General features: G+C 44.8%; 2 non-coding genes across 2 annotated transcripts; both read left to right on the forward strand.

The window, feature by feature from the left end:
• The first annotated feature begins 11,608 nt into the window (after nt 1-11,608).
• LOC119313492 lies at nt 11,609-11,828 on the forward strand. The gene has a single exon (XR_005151772.1). It is a non-coding gene; the product is annotated as a small nucleolar RNA U3 (small nucleolar RNA).
• A 3,249-nt stretch (nt 11,829-15,077) lies between these two features.
• On the forward strand, nt 15,078-15,297 carry LOC119313489. Its single transcript, XR_005151768.1, has one exon. It is a non-coding gene; the product is annotated as a small nucleolar RNA U3 (small nucleolar RNA).
• Nucleotides 15,298-17,346: the final 2,049 nt, after the last annotated feature.

Below are 17,346 nucleotides of genomic sequence, written 5' to 3' on the forward strand. Positions count from 1 at the left end.
TCTTCCCCCGTTTAGGGGCTTTTGCCCCCGGGTCCTCGGAGGCAGTCCTCTTCTCCCCTTGGAGGGAGGGATTCTCGATCCCCCCTCTTTCAAGAGCCTCCTTAGGCAAGGCAGTAGCTTTCCTGCTTTACCCTTCGCCTTCCTCTGGAGGCGCAACCTCAAGCATCCGGACCAGCACGGAATCCGGCGCGGTCTCGGGGAGGGGGGCCGGACACCATATCAATTTTGCTTCCGCTATCCACTCCTGTTTAGAAGGAAGTTGATCATAAGGCGAATCATCGAAAGGCAAACAAACGGTATGTCCGGACTTGGAACTACTTACTTGAGTATCCAGGCGATTGCAGCTTAGGCCAGCATCCTCGGTCAATTCCGGACGCGCCTCTTGCGATCCGAAGAATAATTTGTACATCTCCAGGGGTGTCATACCCATGAAGTGTTGAAGAATCCATGGGCCCTCCGGATTGAACTCCCACAGCCGGAGAGGGCGGCGTTTGCAGGGCGGGAGACGCCTAATCAGCATAACCTGCGTTACCACCACCATATCAACCTCCCTCGTTTGGAGATCTCGAATCCGGCCATGTAGTAGGGGCACGTCCTTTAACGGCCCCCAGTTGAGCCCTTGGTTGATCCACGACATCAACCGTCATGGAGGTCCCGGGCGGAATAAGGGCGGCGGCTTTTGTCTGCGGCCCCTCGGAACGGTAATATAGAACCACTCTTGCTGCCACGGGCCGAGCTCCTCTTGGAAGGAGCCAGCGGGCCACGGGGCATCGGCCCTCCTACTTATGGCCGCCCCGCCGCACTCCGCTTGACGCCCCCCGATCATCTTCAGCGCCACATTGAAGGTCTTCAGCCACAGGCCGAAGTGAGGGGTGACGCGGAGGAAGGCTTCGCAGACGACAATAAATGCGGAAATATGGAGGATGGACTCTGGAGCCAAATCGTGGAATTCCAACCCATAGTAAAACATGAGCCCTCTCACAAAAGGATCCATCGGGAAGCCTAAACCCCGACGGAGGTGGGATACAAAAATGACATACTCGCCGGGCTCGGGGGTGGGGATGGCCTGCCCTTCGGTAGGCAACCTGTGCGAAATCTCACAAGCCAGGTACTTGGCCTCCCGCAGCTTTAGCACGTCCTCCTCCGTGACGAAGGAGGGCATCCACCGGCCCTGGAGGTCAGAACCGGACATCGTTGAAGGTCCGAAGCGCTCGAATCTGGAGCTCTAGGTGCTGGAACTTGGAGCGGGGAGAGGATTCGATGGAGGATTGAAGAAAAGAAACGAGCCTTGGTCCCGTTATAAAGAGGGAGAATACCGAGAGCCGTCTCTGTGACCGTTTGGAACTCACCTTTGATAGAGGGGGCGTGGCGACGGGCGCGGTTGGGTTACCCACGTCCGTATTGATGAGAATCCTGGATTAAGGGGGAACATGATCTCTGCTTCGACAAGACGTGCCAAGGAAACCGCTTCGCTAAATGCGCTGAGGTGGTAGAGTAAAAAATGATTCAAGTAATGGCTTGGTAGTGGCGTGACATCATGCCGCAAAAAACGTCAGCAGATTGAACTTGTGTATATATTATTCTCTCTACGGTGCAATGTGGAATTTATTTTGCAGAGCCGGACACTATCCTGGTGTTCACAATCTTCTATCATTCGGAGGAGGAACCCGCCTTGCAATGCCAAGCAATATACGCGCCGGACTTATCGTCATTGAAGCCTGGTTCAGGGGCTACTGAGGGAGTCCCGGATTAGGGGGTGTCCGGATAGCCGGACTACCATCATCGGCCGAACTATCATCGGCCGGACTATCATCATCATCGACCGGACTCCAAGACTATGAAGATACAAGATTGAAGACTTCGTCCCGTGTCCGGATGGGACTTTCCTTGGCATGGAAGGCAAGCTTGGCGATACGGATACGTAGATCTCCTACTATTGTAACCGACTCTATGTAACCCTAGCCCTCTCCAGTGTCTATATAAACCGGATGGCTCCGTAGGACAACAACAACAACAATTACAATCATACCATAGGCTAGCTTCTAGGGTTTAGCCTCCTTGATCTCGTGGTAGATCCACTCTTGTAAACATCCACAATATCAATATCAATCAAGCAGGACGTAGGGTTTTACCTCCATCAAGAGGGCCCAAACCTGGGTAAAACATCGTGTCCCTTGTCTCCTGTTACCATCCGCCTAGACGCACAGTTCGGGACCCCCTACCCGAGATCCGCCGGTTTTGACACCGACAGTAACCACATACAAACTTCCTTTATAACCCTAGCGTCATCGAACCTTAAGTGTGTAGACCCTACGGGTTCGGGAACCATGCAGACATGACCGAGACGTTCTCCGGTCAATAACCAACAGCGGGATCTGGATACCCATGTTGGCTCCCACATGTTCCACGATGATCTCATCGGATGAACCACGATGTCAAGGACTCAATCGATCCCATATACAATTCCCTTTGTCTTGTACTTGCCTGAGATTCGATCGTCGGTATGCTGATACCTTGTTCAATCTCGTTACCGGCAAGTCTCTTTACTCATTCCTTAACACATCATCCCGTGATCAACCCCTTGGTCACATTGTGCACATTATGATGATGTCTTACCGAGTGGGCCCAGAGATACCTCTCCGTCAACCGGAGTGACAAATCCCAGTCTCGATTTGTGCCAACCCAACAGACACTTTCGGAGATACCTGTAGTGCACCTTTATAGCCACCCAGTTACGTTGTGACGTTTGGTACACCCAAAGCATTCCTACGGTATCCGGGAGTTGCACAATCTCATGGTCTAAGGAAATGATACTTGACATTAGAAAAGCTTTAGCATACGAACTACGATCTTTGTGCTAGGCTTAGGACTGGGTCTTGTCCATCACATCATTCCCTAATGATGTGATCCCGTTATCAACGACATCCAATGTCCATGGTCAGGAAACCGTAACCATCCATTGATCAACGAGCTAGTCAACTAGAGGCTTACTAGGGACATGGTGTTGTCTATGTATCCACACATGTATCTGAGTTTCCTTTCAATACAATTATAGCATGGATAATAAACGATTATCATGAACAAGGAAATATAATAATAACCAATTTATTATTGCCTCTAGGGCATATTTCCAACAGCTGGAGCTTTGCATAGTTGTTAGCATCTTTCAGGATTAACAAAAGCTTCTGGTTGTATCACATACAACCTTTCCTCAAGAATATCATCGAGGAAACAATGGTTTTTGACATCCTATCTACAAGATTTCATAAATGATGCAGTAACTGCTGATACAATTCCAACAGACTCATAACATCGCTATGAGTGAGAAAGTCTCATCGTAGTCAACTCCTTGAACTTGTCAGAAAACATCTTAGCGACAAGTCGAGCTTTCTTAATGGTGACACTTACCATCATTGTCCGTCTTCCTTTTAAAATCCATCTGTACCCAATAGCCTTACGACCATCAAGTAGTTCTTCCAAAGTCTACACTTTGTTTTATACATGGATCCTCTCTTGGATTTTATGGCCTCGGGCCATTTGTCAGAATCCGGGCCCACCATCGCTTCTCCACGGCTCGTAGGTTCATTGTTGTCTAGAAACATGACCTCCAAGACAGGATTGCCGTACCACTCCGAAGCAGTACGTGTCCTTGTCGACCTACGAGGTTTGGTAGTGACTTGATCTGAAGTTTCATGATCACTATCATCAGCTTCCACTTCAACTGGTGTAGGCGCCACAGGAACAACTTCTTGTGCCCTGCTACAGATTGGTTGAAGTGATGGTTCAATAACCTCATAAAGTCTCCACCATCCTCCCACTCAATTCTTTCAAGAGAAACTTTTCCTCGAGAAAGGACCCGTTTCTAGAAACAATCACTTTTGCTTCCGGATCTGAAATAGGAGGTATACCCAACTATTTTGGGTGTCCTATGAAGATGCATTTATCCGCTTTGGGTTTGAGCTTATCAGGCTAAAACTTTTCCACATAAGCTTCGCAGCCCCAAACTTTTAAGAAATGACAGCTTAAGTTTCTCTAAACCACAATTCATACGTTGTCATCTCAACGGAATTACGTGGTGCCCTATTTGAAGTGAATGTGGCTGTCTCTAATGCCTAACCCATAAACGATAGTGGTAATTCGATAAGAGACATCATGGTATGCCCCATATTCAATAGGGTGCATCTATGATGTCGAACACACCATCACACCATGGTGTTCCAGGCGGTATTAGTTATGAAACAATTTCCACAATGTCTTAATTGTGTACCAAACTCGCAACTCAGATATTCATCTATATGATCATATCATAGACATTTTATTCTCTTGTCACGACGATCTTCAACTTCACTCTGAAATTACTTGAACCTTTCAATAATTCAGACTTGTGTTTCATCAAGTAAATATACTCAGTATCTACTTCAAGTCATCTCTGAAGTAAGAACATAACGATATCCACTGTGTGCCTCAGCACTCATTGGATTGCACACATCAAATGTATTACTTCCAACAAGTTGCTTTCTTGTTCCATCTTACTGAAAAATGAGGCTTTTCAGTCATCTTGCCCATGTGGTATGATTTGCATGTCTCAAGTGATTCAAAATCAAGTGAGTCCAAATGATCCATCTGCATGGAGTTTTTTCATGCGTACATACCAATAGATATGGTTCGCATGTCTCAAACTTTTCAAAAACGAGTGAGTCCAAAGATTCATCAACATGGAGCTTCTTCATGCGTTTTATACCAATATGACTTACATGGCAATGCCACAAGTAGGTGGTACTATCATTATTATCTTATATCTTTTGGCATGAACATGTGTATCACTACGATCGAGATTCAATAAACCATTCATTTTAGGTGTAAGACCATTGAAGGTATTATTCAAATAAACAGAGTAACAATTATTCTCCTTAAATGAATAACCGTATTGCGATAGACATAATCCAATCATGTCTATGCTCAACTAAATAACAATTATTTAGGTTTAACACCGATCCCGATGGTAGAGGGAGCGTGCGATGTTTGATCACATCAACCTTGGAAATACTTCCAACACATATTGTCACCTCGCCTTTAGCTAGTCTCCGTTTATTCCGTAGCCTTTTATTTCGAGTTACTAACACTTAGCAACTGAACCGGTATTTATTACCATGGTGCTACTAGGAGTACTAGTAAAGTACACATTAATATAATGTATATCCAATATACTTCTGTCGACCTTGCCAGCCTTCTCATCTACGAAGTATCTAGGGTGGTTCTGCTTCAGTGACCGTTCCCCTCATTACAGAAGCACTTCGTCTCGGGTTTGGGTTCAACCTTGGGTTTCTTCACTAGAGCAGCAACTAATTTGTCGTTTCATGAAGTATCCCTTCTTGCCCTTGCCCTTATTGAAACTAATGGTTTTACTAACCATCAACAATTGATGCTCCTTATTGATTTCTACTTTCGCGGTGTCAAACATCGCAAATAGCTCAAGGATCATCATATCTATCCCTGATATGTTATAGTTCATCACGAAGCTCTAGTAGCTTGGTGGCAATCACTTTGGAGAACCATCACTATCTCTTAAGGAATATTAACTCCCACTTGATTCAAGTGATTGTAGTACTCAGACAATCTGAGCACATGCTCAATGATTGAGCTTTTCTCCCTTAGTTTGCAGGCTTTAAGAAACTCGTCAGAGGTCTCATACCTCTTGACATGGGCACGAGCCTGAAATCCCAATTTCAGCCCTCGGAACATCTCCTATGTTCCGCGACGTTTCAAAAACCGTCTTCGGCGCCTCAATTCTAAACCGTTTAATACTACTGAACTATCACGTAGTCATCAAAACGTGTATGTCAGATGTTCACAACATCCACAGACGACGTTCGAGGTTCAGTACACCAAGCGGTGCATTAAGGAGATAAGCCTTCTGCGCAGCAATGAGGACAATCCTCAGTTTACGGACCCAGTCCGCATAATTGCTACTATTAACTTTCAACTAAATTTTCTCTAGGAACATATCTAAAACAGTAGAACTAAAATGCAAGCTATGACATAATTTGCAAAGACCTTTTGACTATGTTCAGGATAATTAATTCATCTAATGAACTCCCACTCAGATAGACATCCCTCTAGTCATCTAAGTGATACATGATCCGGGTCAACTAGGTCGTGTACGATCATCACGTGAGACAGACTAGTCATCATCGATGAACATCTTCATGTTGATCGCATCTACTATACGACTCATGTTCGACCTTCCGGTCTCTTGTGTTCCGAGACCATGTCTGTACATGCTAGGCTCATCAAGTCAACCTAAGTGTTTCGCGTGTGTAAATCTGGCTTACACCTATTGTATGTGAACGTTAGAATCTATCACACCTGATCATCACGTGGTGCTTCGAAACAACGAACTTTCACAACGGTGCACAGTTAGGGGAACACTTTCTTGAAATTTTAGTGAGGGATCATCTTATTTATGCTACCGTCGTTCTAAGCAAATAAGATGTAAACACATGATAAACATCTCATGCAATCAAATAGTGACATGATATGGCCAATATCATTTTGCTCCTTTGATCTCCATCTTCGGGGCGCCATGATCATCATCGTCACCGGCATGACACCATGATCTCCATCATCATGATCTCCATCATCATGATCTCCATCATCGTGTCTTCATGAAGTTGTCTCGCCAACTATTACTTCTACTACTATGGCTAATGGCTTAGCAATAAAGTAAAGTAATTACATGGTGTCATTCAATGACACGCAGGTCATACAATAAATTAAGACAACTCCTATGGCTCCTGCCGGTTGTCATACTCATCGACATGCAAGTCGTGATTCCTATTACAAGAACATGATCAATCTCATACATCATATATCATTCATCACATTCTTTTGGCCATATCGCATCACATAGCATACCCTGCAAAAACAAGTTAGACGTCCTCTAATTGTTGTTGCATGTTTTACGTGGCTGCTATGGGTTTCTAGCAAGAACGTTTCTTACCTCGCAAAAGCCACAACAGTGATATGCCAATTGCTATTTACCCTTCATAAGGACCCTTTTCATCGAATCCGATCCGACTAAAGTGGGAGAGACAGACACCCGCTAGCCACCTTATGCAACTAGTGCATGTCAGTCGGTGGAACCTGTCTCACGTAAGCGTACGTGTAAGGTCGGTCCGGGCCGCTTCATCCCACAATACCGCCGAAACAAGATAAGACTAGTAATGGTAAGCAAATTGCACAAACCAACACCGACAAGTACTTGTGTTCTACTCGTGCATAGAATCTACGCAATAGACCTAGCTCATGATGCCACTGTTGGGGAACGTAGCAATAATTCAAAATTTTCTACGCATCACCAAGATCAATCTATGGAGATTCTAGCAACAAGAGAGGGAGAGGATGAGTTGATCTTCGTACCCTTGAAGATCGCGATGCGGAAGTGTTACAAGAACGCGGTTGGTGGAGTCGTACACGCAGCGATTCAGATCGCGGTCGATTTCGATCTAAGCATCGAACGGACAGCGCCTTCGCGTTCAACACATGTACAGCCCGGGGACGTCTCCTCCTTGATCCAGCAAGGGGAGAGGAGAAGTTGAGGGAGAACTCCGACAGTAGGGCTGGACTAACGAGCAGCTCGGCTCGTTAAGCTCATACTCATTAAGCTCGTGCTCGTTAAGGCTCGGCTCGTTAAGCTCGATAAGATTAACGAGCAGAAAACCCTGCTCGGCTCGGCTCGTTTGAAGCTCGTTAAGCTCGTGAGCGCTCGCGAGCGCTCTTTAACAGATTATAATGTGTTACGATATACATGATGAATGTGTAGGTATGTTTTTCAATATGAAATATGGTGACTACAAAAAGAAATAAAGTAGTTTCTTGCCTCATATGTCGATTAGATTAAATAGATGGGTTGAGGTGCTACAAAAAGTTTGTCACGTAATATGAAAATATGTGTTGTGTTGTTACTAACGAGCTTAACGAGCTACTCGTGAAACTCGTTAGCTCGCTCGTTAAGCTCATTAAGCTTAACGAGCTAAAATCAATGATTGGCTCTGTTCATTAAGAAGCGAGCTACGAGCTTAACGAGCTGAACTATCGAGCGCTTGTTAAGCTCGCAAGCTACGAGATTTTGGTCCAGCCCTATCCGACAGCACGACGGCATGGTGGTGGTGGAGCTCGTGGTATTCCTGCAGGGCTTCGCCAAGCACTACGGAGGAGGAGAAAGAGTTGGAGGAGGGAGGGGCTGCGCCAAAAGCAAGGTTGTGGCAGCCCTCCCACCCCTCCACTATATTTAGGGGCAAGGGGAGAGGGGGAGGCGCCCTAGGGTTTTCCCTAGGGGGCGATGGCCAAGCAGATTGGATCTCCCTAGGGAAAATCCTAGGGAGACTTGTCCCCGAAGCCAAGCAGGTGGAGGATTGCCTCCCAAGCCAGGTGGAGGCGCCCCACCTCCCCAAATAACGTGGGAAAGGGTGTGGGGGCGCACCACCCCTTAGTGGGCTAGTTTTCCCCTTCCCCTTTGGCCCATGAGGCCCTCCACACTTGTCGGGGCTCCCGAAACACCTTTCGGTCATGCTGGCCATAGCCTGGTACCCCGGGAACACTTTCGGACTCCCATACCCTTCATCCAATATATCGATCTTCATCGCCGGACCATTCCGGAACTCCTCGTGACGTCCGGGATCACATCCGGGACTCCGAATTACCTTCGGTAACCACATACTATTTCCCATAACAACTCTAGCGTCACCGAAACTTAAGTGTGTAGACCCTACGGGTTCGGGAACAATGCAGACATGACCGAGACACCTCTCTGGCCAATAACCAATAGCGGGATCTGGATACCCATATTGGCTCCCACATGTTCCACGATGATCTCATCGGATGAACCACGATGTCGGGGATTCAATCAATCCCGTATACAATTCCCTTTGTCTATCGTATGTTACTTGCCCGAGATTCGATCGTCGGTATCCCAATACCTCGTTCAATCTCGTTACCGGCAAGTCACTTTACTCGTTCCATAATGCATGATCCCATGACTAACTACTTAGTCACATTGAGCTCATTATGATGATGCATCACCGAGTGGGCCCAGAGATACCTCTCCGTCATACGGAGTGACAAATCCCAGTCTCGATTCGTGCCAACCCAACAGACACTTTTGGAGATACATGTAGTGCACCTTTATAGCCACCCAGTTACGTTGTGACGTTTGGTACACCCAAAACATTCCTACGGTATCCGGGAGTTGCACAATCTCATGGTCTAAGGAAATGATACTTGACATTAGAAAAGCTCTTAGCAAACGAACTATACGATCTTGTGCTATGCTTAGGATTGGGTCTTGTCCATCACATCATTCTCCTAATGATGTGATCCCGTTATCAATGACATCCAATGTCCATGGTCAGGAAACCATAACCATCTATTGATCAACGAGCTAGTCAACTAGAGGCTCACTAGGGACATGTTGTGGTCTATGTATTCACACATGTATTACGGTTTCCAGTTAATACAATTATAGCATGAACAATGGACAATTATCATGAACAAGGAAATACAATAATAACCATTTTATTATTGCCTCTAGGGCATATTTCCAACAGCGGCGGCTACGGAGGGGAGGGGGGTGGGTGGGGGTGGCGGCGGCGGGGATTAGGTTTCCGCCCGGGCCGCTCGCGGGAGCGGCACGAGGGTCGGGTTTTCTAAATTGTTTTCAAAGTAATGTTCTGCATATATCTCCTACATTTACTCAAGATATTACAGAGCACTAGAACTAATATTTGGTGCAACTGAATGTACTACTGCCATTGATTTGCACCAGGACTAATATATTTCTTGGACAGGTTTTGTTCATGCATATACTTTTTTTTGCGGGGAAAAAAATTCCATTACTCAAGGAGGCATCTCAACCATAACCAAGTTTACAAGAAAGTCCGGCCCTCCTGCGAACCAGACTGCAGTACAGGGGGTACTACGGCCATACGCAGCCAACACATGACTAGCATTGTTCTGCCAATGGCTACATTGCGCAAATACAACCTCTCTAGCCTCAAGGGCTGCTAGACTACTAATCTCTTCAACGAGAGACCGGTGTTGCGATCTATCTGTCGTGGGTGCCTTGAGCATCGCCACAGCCTCCGCACTATCCATCTCAATAATGATAGGCATCGTCGTCCTGTGTAAGACAAGGTCTAGGCCTTCTCTACACGCCGAGAGCTCCTCCTCCAGCGCACTCTCACATGTGCGGATTTCTCTGCATGCGCTATATATGATATACCCTCTATCATCTCGAAGGATCATGCCTCCTCCCGCTGCTCCTGTGGCTGCAACAAAGTTGTCGTCTGTGTTAAGTTTGGCCCAGCCCGCACTAGGGGGGCCCAGCTCGGCCGCGCCGTCACTATCCTGCAGGGCTGCACGCGCGGCGGGCCATCGCAAACCACCATCTTCCCCTTCTCCATATTGGCATGTGGATGTTGCTGGATGCATAATAGTGAAGTAATGTAGCCATGTAAGAATCTACGATAGCCCTCAGTAGGAGGTGGCGGTTTGTCATGGTTAATCTCATTGCGAACATGCCATACTTTCCACATGATCATGAGGACCACCAGCCTCGCCGTCTCATCCATGGGTTCCTACAGGGCGAATAGCCACTCTGGCCCCGTGTCCCGTATGGTCTCCACCTTGGGGTATGTTCCAGTCCATCGCCATGACCCTCCATAGCTCCTTTGCCAGTGGGCACCTGCAAAGCGCGTGGAATTCATCCTCGCGTTCAACACCACATAGGGGGCATACGTCAGTATCCTTGAGGTGCCGTGAAGCCTTGTTGGCCCAAGTAGCAAGTGAATTTGTGACAACCCTTCATGCATATACGGTAGTTTTATTTATTTTACTCTCTACATTGTTCTCATGATATTCTTCCATGCAGCCTCTCTTTCCTGGGGAAAATTCAGTTGATCAACTGGTTGAGATTATCAAGGTGAAATCTTGTAGTATGTACGACATTTGGAACTGCTTTCTCCTGCGACATGCATTCTTTACAATGACATGTTCAGCCATAGTACTCCAAGAAGGGAAGAGACCAAGTGCATGAATCCAAACCACACGGAGTTCAAATTCCCACAGATTAAGGCTCGTCCGTCGCACAAGGTAATGTGTGAATATTATACCTGTCGTGCAAAATTGCCTGGCCTGCACAATTGCTGTTATAGTTGGCGGCAGGGAGAGTTTTAACATTGACTAGCGTGCTGATAATTTGTGAGAAATAATAATTGACAAGTGGATACTGACATTTGAGAAGAGCTTCTGAACTGTTATTAGTAACAAAAATGGAAAGCTGATGCACGGAAAAAGGAAAGAAAAAGCCATACTTTTTTTTAGGTAGGAAAAGAAAAAGCCATACGAGACTGATGTCTCTCAGATGGGCCGGGATCTGTCTATCTAGCAGGCAGCAGCCCACCAACCTCACGGGCCAGCAATTACGAGTCCTAAAAGCTCCCGCCGAGGGGCGCTGGCGCTGCTGTGCAGCAGCACGCCTAACATTAGTCCCACCTCGCCAGTTTACAGGGAGCACAACCAGCTTATAAGCGGAGGCGCGGCACCAAGAAGCACGACCTTACTTGAACAGGATCTGTTCTATAGGCTCGTACCGCTGCATCCTTTGCCAATAAGGAGGCAAGCACTTCACTCTGGTTGATGCATTCTGACCTCTGGGCCAGAGCGTGATTAACGGTCAGGATTCCCCCAGATGGGGCAATCCACGGCTGTAGAGGATCGTTCCTGCCTTGCTCATGCCTGTGCAGGGTGGCCCAGAGGTTGTCTGACAGACTACAACATCTTTTTTGTCCTTCTGTTTTTTTAGTCAGTCTCTTTTTTCAGAAGTACTCTATGATGTATCGTTCTGGGAATTGTCTGTCTGTCTACAACCCCATAATCTATATTTGCAATCACACATCTAATATTCTCTGTGACAAGTACAGCCGAACAAACCAAATGCTTCTGTGGCTCTATCAGACTGCAGTTGCCTCTGTAATCTATCTGCCAGAGCGAGCTTGCACTTACCTTCTGGAACACAATGTCCGGCGGCGCGAGCTGCAGCTTCAGCGCGCATCTGGCATGGAACTTGCACTTCGTGTAATGTGACCTCGCCCGACAGAGCCACCTCCATCTCGAACTTCCCATCGCATTCTCCTTTCTGAACTCGGCGTCGCCTATCGACATAATGAACAAAGATCAAACTGAAGAGTAATTCAGTATATACAGAGGGGGCGATAACTGAAGATTGAGGGATGAAGGATACACATAACCAAGGACGCAAGGAATGAGTAAGAGTGGAGAACTAAAAATGAAAGAGCGATCACCATCCACCTCTTCCTCCTATACCCCTTCAATGTCTCGTGAGTGATGGCTAAAAGAGTGATAACTAAGTAAGGAAAAAAAAGTGATGGCTAAAAAAGGAGAGTGAAATCTGAAGAAAAGACTGGGGACTAAACAGTTACCAACTTTATGCACATGCGCTAGCTCGGTTTTATCAACAATTCTTGTAAAGTATGACAAGTTTTTTTAAACTAAAAGTCTAAAAATTGATCCTAAAACTGAGAAAAATAAAAATGAAGGTCTGAAGACTACTCCCTCCGTTCAGAATTACTTGTCTCGGAAATGGATGTATCTATAACTAAAATACGTCTAGATACATCCATTTTTGCGACAAGTAATTCCGAACGGAGGGAGTAGTAGAGAGCTAAACTCTCATGACTGAACACTGAGAAGACTAAGGACTAGTAATTAAAACTCAGAGCACTAGCTACAATTGGTGGGTGGCTGAACTCACCCGACAGTGCCACCTCCACATCAAACTTCTATTTTTCTCTTAGAAAAATAGTATATAAGTTCTCCATGTTGGATGCTGCCATATTGATAATCGACCTAGCGCTGAGTAGATAGTATAGCTGAAGAAGAATAGACTGAAATCTGATATGACTAAAATACGTCTAGATACATCTAGATACATCCATTTTTGCGACAAGTAATTCCGAACGGAGGGAGTAGTAGAGAGCTAAACTCTCATGACTGAACACTGAGAAGACTAAGGACTAGTAATTAAAACTCAGAGCACTAGCTACAATTGGTGGGTGGCTGAACTCACCCGACAGTGCCACCTCCACATCAAACTTCTATTTTTCTCTTAGAAAAACAGTATATAAGTTCTCCATGTTGGGTGCTGCCATATTGATAATCGACCTAGCGCTGAGTAGATAGTATAGCTGAAGAAGAATAGACTGAAATCTGATATGAGTGTTGCTGTTTCTAGAAAATTATAGCTGATAGAAAAGCAAATGGATATTAGTAATGAAAAGCAAATGAAATTACAAAGGTCTGAAATCTGAGCTGAGCCTTCAAGTTTCTAAATAAAATTATAACTGGCAGAAGAAGAACAAGAAAATGCAATGACTGGTGACCAAAAGGCCAAAGAGAGCAAAAACCGCCTACTGGCTAGTGATTTTTTCAACACAAGACTACTCACTAATGGTGCAAAAGAAAAGCTCCCCTTGTAATGAACTAACAATAGGCAAATGAAGCAAAGCTGCACAAAAATACTATAGCATAGATGGTTGTACTAAGCCATCAAAATGAAAAGCAGGAAGCAAAACCTAGCAATAAGCACCAAGCACCGCTTGAAAGATTGTGCACTAATCCATACAGATGTGTTTCTTCACAGAAAAAGGACAGTAATAATCTTCAGAAGACATTATTTAAAAAAAACAAGTATATATTCCGTTAATAGAGTTTACTAGCAACTATGTATCGAAAAAATGATTCGACGGTAAAAATGGTGAAATTATCCAAAAAGGCTAAAATTGCATCACCAGCCATAGGAGTAGGACACTTCAGAACTTGATTAACACTAGTTATTCACTCCAGAAAACAAAAAGAACCCCACACAACTAGTTGGCAAGATGAAAAAAAAATAGCCTCATGAGCACTAAACTACTTTTACACTTTCACATCGCCATAGCAGCAATGCAGCATCAACAAGACAAAAATGAGCTACTGTCGGCGCGATGAACAAGATGAAATGAGCCGACAAAACACCACCACTAGCCACAATATGTTAGCTTACTTCTGCCTAGCTCTCTACCAAAAAATCTTTTTTTTTTCGATAATCAGGGGCTCTCCTCCCGGCTCCATTTATATAAAATGAAACCACAGCCATACACCCCACCTCGGTTTTTTGTAGCAGCAGAGAGTAACACAGCAAACTCTCTGACTCTCACTCAACTCTGCTCTAAGAACAGCACTCTCCAGATACAGGACCCATACAGTACAGACCATATTTTCAGCAGTTATGAACATACTAAATAAGCAGCAGGAATCAAACACGCGGAGGGAACAGATTACAACACTCAGGCCTGATCACATGAATTCTATCATCGAGCTCTAGAGTCTGGATGCAGCCTTAGGAACTCTGCAAAAATTTCATGTCTGCCTCAATTAAAATGGACCCATCTTATCTTAGGCAAAGAAAGGCAGGAGCAGGGTACGTGGGCAACCTTGCAAGGATCTGAAACTGAGTCACAAAACCGAACAGAGGAGCAAGGTTCTGAAACAAAGCTCCCGTCCTGAATCGAACGGAGAACCAAGCACACGACTGGGAAAATCAAGCCATGGTGCTCGTCAGAATGGGTGGCGCGCCTCCGGCCGCGGCGACGACCGGCGGATGAGACGAGGCACTGAGCGAATATGACATAAAAAAAGGCGGAGCTCGCCGTACCTGCCTCGCCGGCGACTCACCACTAGCTCCAGACTGATGGACCGAAAAAGGAAAGAAAAAGCCATACTTTTTTTGGGGGGTAGGAAAAAAAAGCCATACGAGACTGATGTTTCTCAGATGGGCCGGGATCTGTCTATCTAGCAGGCAGCAGCCCACGAACCTCACGGGCCAGCACTTACGAGTCCTAAAAGCTCCCACCGAGGGGGCGCTGGCGCGGCTGTGCAGCAGCACGCCTAACATTAGTCCCACCTCGCCAGTTTACAGGGAGCAGAACCAGCTTATAAGCCGAGGCGCATCCTGAGATAGCACGACCTTACTTGAACAGGATCTGTTCTATAGGCTCGTACCGCTGCATCCTTTACCAATAAGGAGGCAAGCACTTCAGTCTGGTTGATGCAATCTGACCTCTGGGCCAGAGCGTGATTAACGGCCAGGATTTCCCTGATGGGGCAATCCAATGGCTGTAGAGGATCGTTCCTGTCTGGCTCACACCTGTGCAGGGTGGCCCAGAGGTTGTCTGACAGACTACAAAATATATTTTTTCCCTTTTGTTTTTCAAGCCAGCCATTTTTTTCAGAATAACTGAAGACTGCTGGAAAACAAGATAACCGAGGAGGAAAGAATGAGTAAGAGTGGTAGACTAAAAATGAAAGCCTGATCGCCATCCACCAACTTTATGCACATATGCTAACTCGGTTTTATCAATAATTCTTGTAAAGTATGACAAGCTGTTTAAACTAAAAAGTCTAAAAACTGATCCTAAAACTGAGAAAAATGGCTGAAGACTAGCAGATAGCTAAACTCTCATGACTGAACACTGACAAGACTAAAGGACTAGTAATTAAAACTCAGAAGCACTGGCTACAATTGGTGGGTGGCAGACCTCGGCCGACAACGCCACCTCCACTTCAAACTTCTATTTTTCTCTTGGAAAAACAGGATATAAGTTCTCCATGTAGGGTGCTGCCGTATTGATAATTGACCTAGCGCTTAGTATAGCTGAAGAAGAATAGACTGAAATCTGATATGAGCCTTCCTGTTCCTAGAAAGTTATAACTGACAGAAAAGCAAATGGATATTAGTAATGAAAAGCAAATTAAATTACAAAGGTCTCAAATATGATCTGAGCCTTCATGTTTCTAAATCAATTATAACTGGCAGAAGAAGAACAAGAAAGTGCAATGACTGGTGACCAAAAGGCCAAAGAGAGCAAAAACCGCCTACTAGACTCGTGATTTTTTCAACAGAAGACTACTCACTAATGGTGCAAAAGAAAAGCTCTCCTTGTAATGAACTAACAATAGGCAAATGAAGCAAAGCTGCACAAAAATACTATAGCATAGATGGTTGTACTAAGCCATCAAAATGAAAAGCAGGAAGCAAAACCTAGCAATAAGCACCAAGCACCGCTTGAAAGATTGTGCACTAATCCATACAGATGTGTTTCCTCACAGAAAAAGGACAGTAATAATCTTCAGAAGACACTATTTAAAAAAACAAGTATATATTCTGTTAATAGAGTTTACTAGCAACTTTGTATCGAAAAAATTGATTCGACGGTAAAAATGGTGAAATTATCCTAAAAGGCTAAAATTGCATCACCAGTCATAGGACACTTCAGAACTTGATTACCACTAGTTACTAGTAGAAAGCCCGTGCATTGCTACGGGCCTTTTAAATATTTTTTTCTGATTGCATATACATATTTAAAAGATGGTGAGATTTTGGCCCCTTCCAATATGTCGACATGGACGCTTGTTGATGGATTGTATTTGAATGCCGGACATAACCGTTCTTCCATTTTATTGTACTGCACACATTAACTTATGGTGACTTGCGTTGTGGTACAAATTAAGTACAACACATGGACAAATATTGTACCAGGCATCTTCTAATTATCAAAGGTTCCAATTATGGACATGGGCGGATGCCATACATAATTCAGGCGCGTTGCAATGCTGATTTCGTACTTGAAGTGTTACTACCTATCAGTTATCGAGACAATTGTTGGAAGGACAGCTCCATCCTCATCATCATGTAATTGTGAAACCTGAATCAAGCAAAGGCTAGAATTTAGAAACTAACCAATTTTTGTGAGAGAACAGTGTATGGTGCGTAAAATATCATGTATGCTAATGACATTACCACATGGATTAAGAAGCAAGTAAAGTTGTATATCAAAACTGTATCTCCGCCAAAAGTTTCATCTCAGGCATACTATTAACCTAAAGGAATTCAATATTTAAAGCTTCAAAATCATAGAAAAATAGTAGGAATTCAACAACATTCGTTACAGGTTCTCGGATGGACACGACGCAACTCCAAAAGGACAAGCAAACCATAGTAGTTTGTATGAAAATGATTACCATCAGGAAAGAACAATTTTCTTGAAAATTTCCTTTTGTTGGTACTGACATGCACTTTACTATAAATCTAAAATAACATGCACTTTACTCAGATATGAAAAATTATGATACTGCCATAAAACTCTATAATTGAGCAGAAAATGCCCAAAAAGGAGTTCCCCATGTGCCTACATGACTCTTAGTTTTTAGGTATGTCACAAGCTACTTTAT

This window comes from Triticum dicoccoides, chromosome 5B (genome assembly GCF_002162155.2).
Source record: "Triticum dicoccoides isolate Atlit2015 ecotype Zavitan chromosome 5B, WEW_v2.0, whole genome shotgun sequence".
Classification (NCBI taxonomy): domain Eukaryota; kingdom Viridiplantae; phylum Streptophyta; class Magnoliopsida; order Poales; family Poaceae; genus Triticum; species Triticum dicoccoides.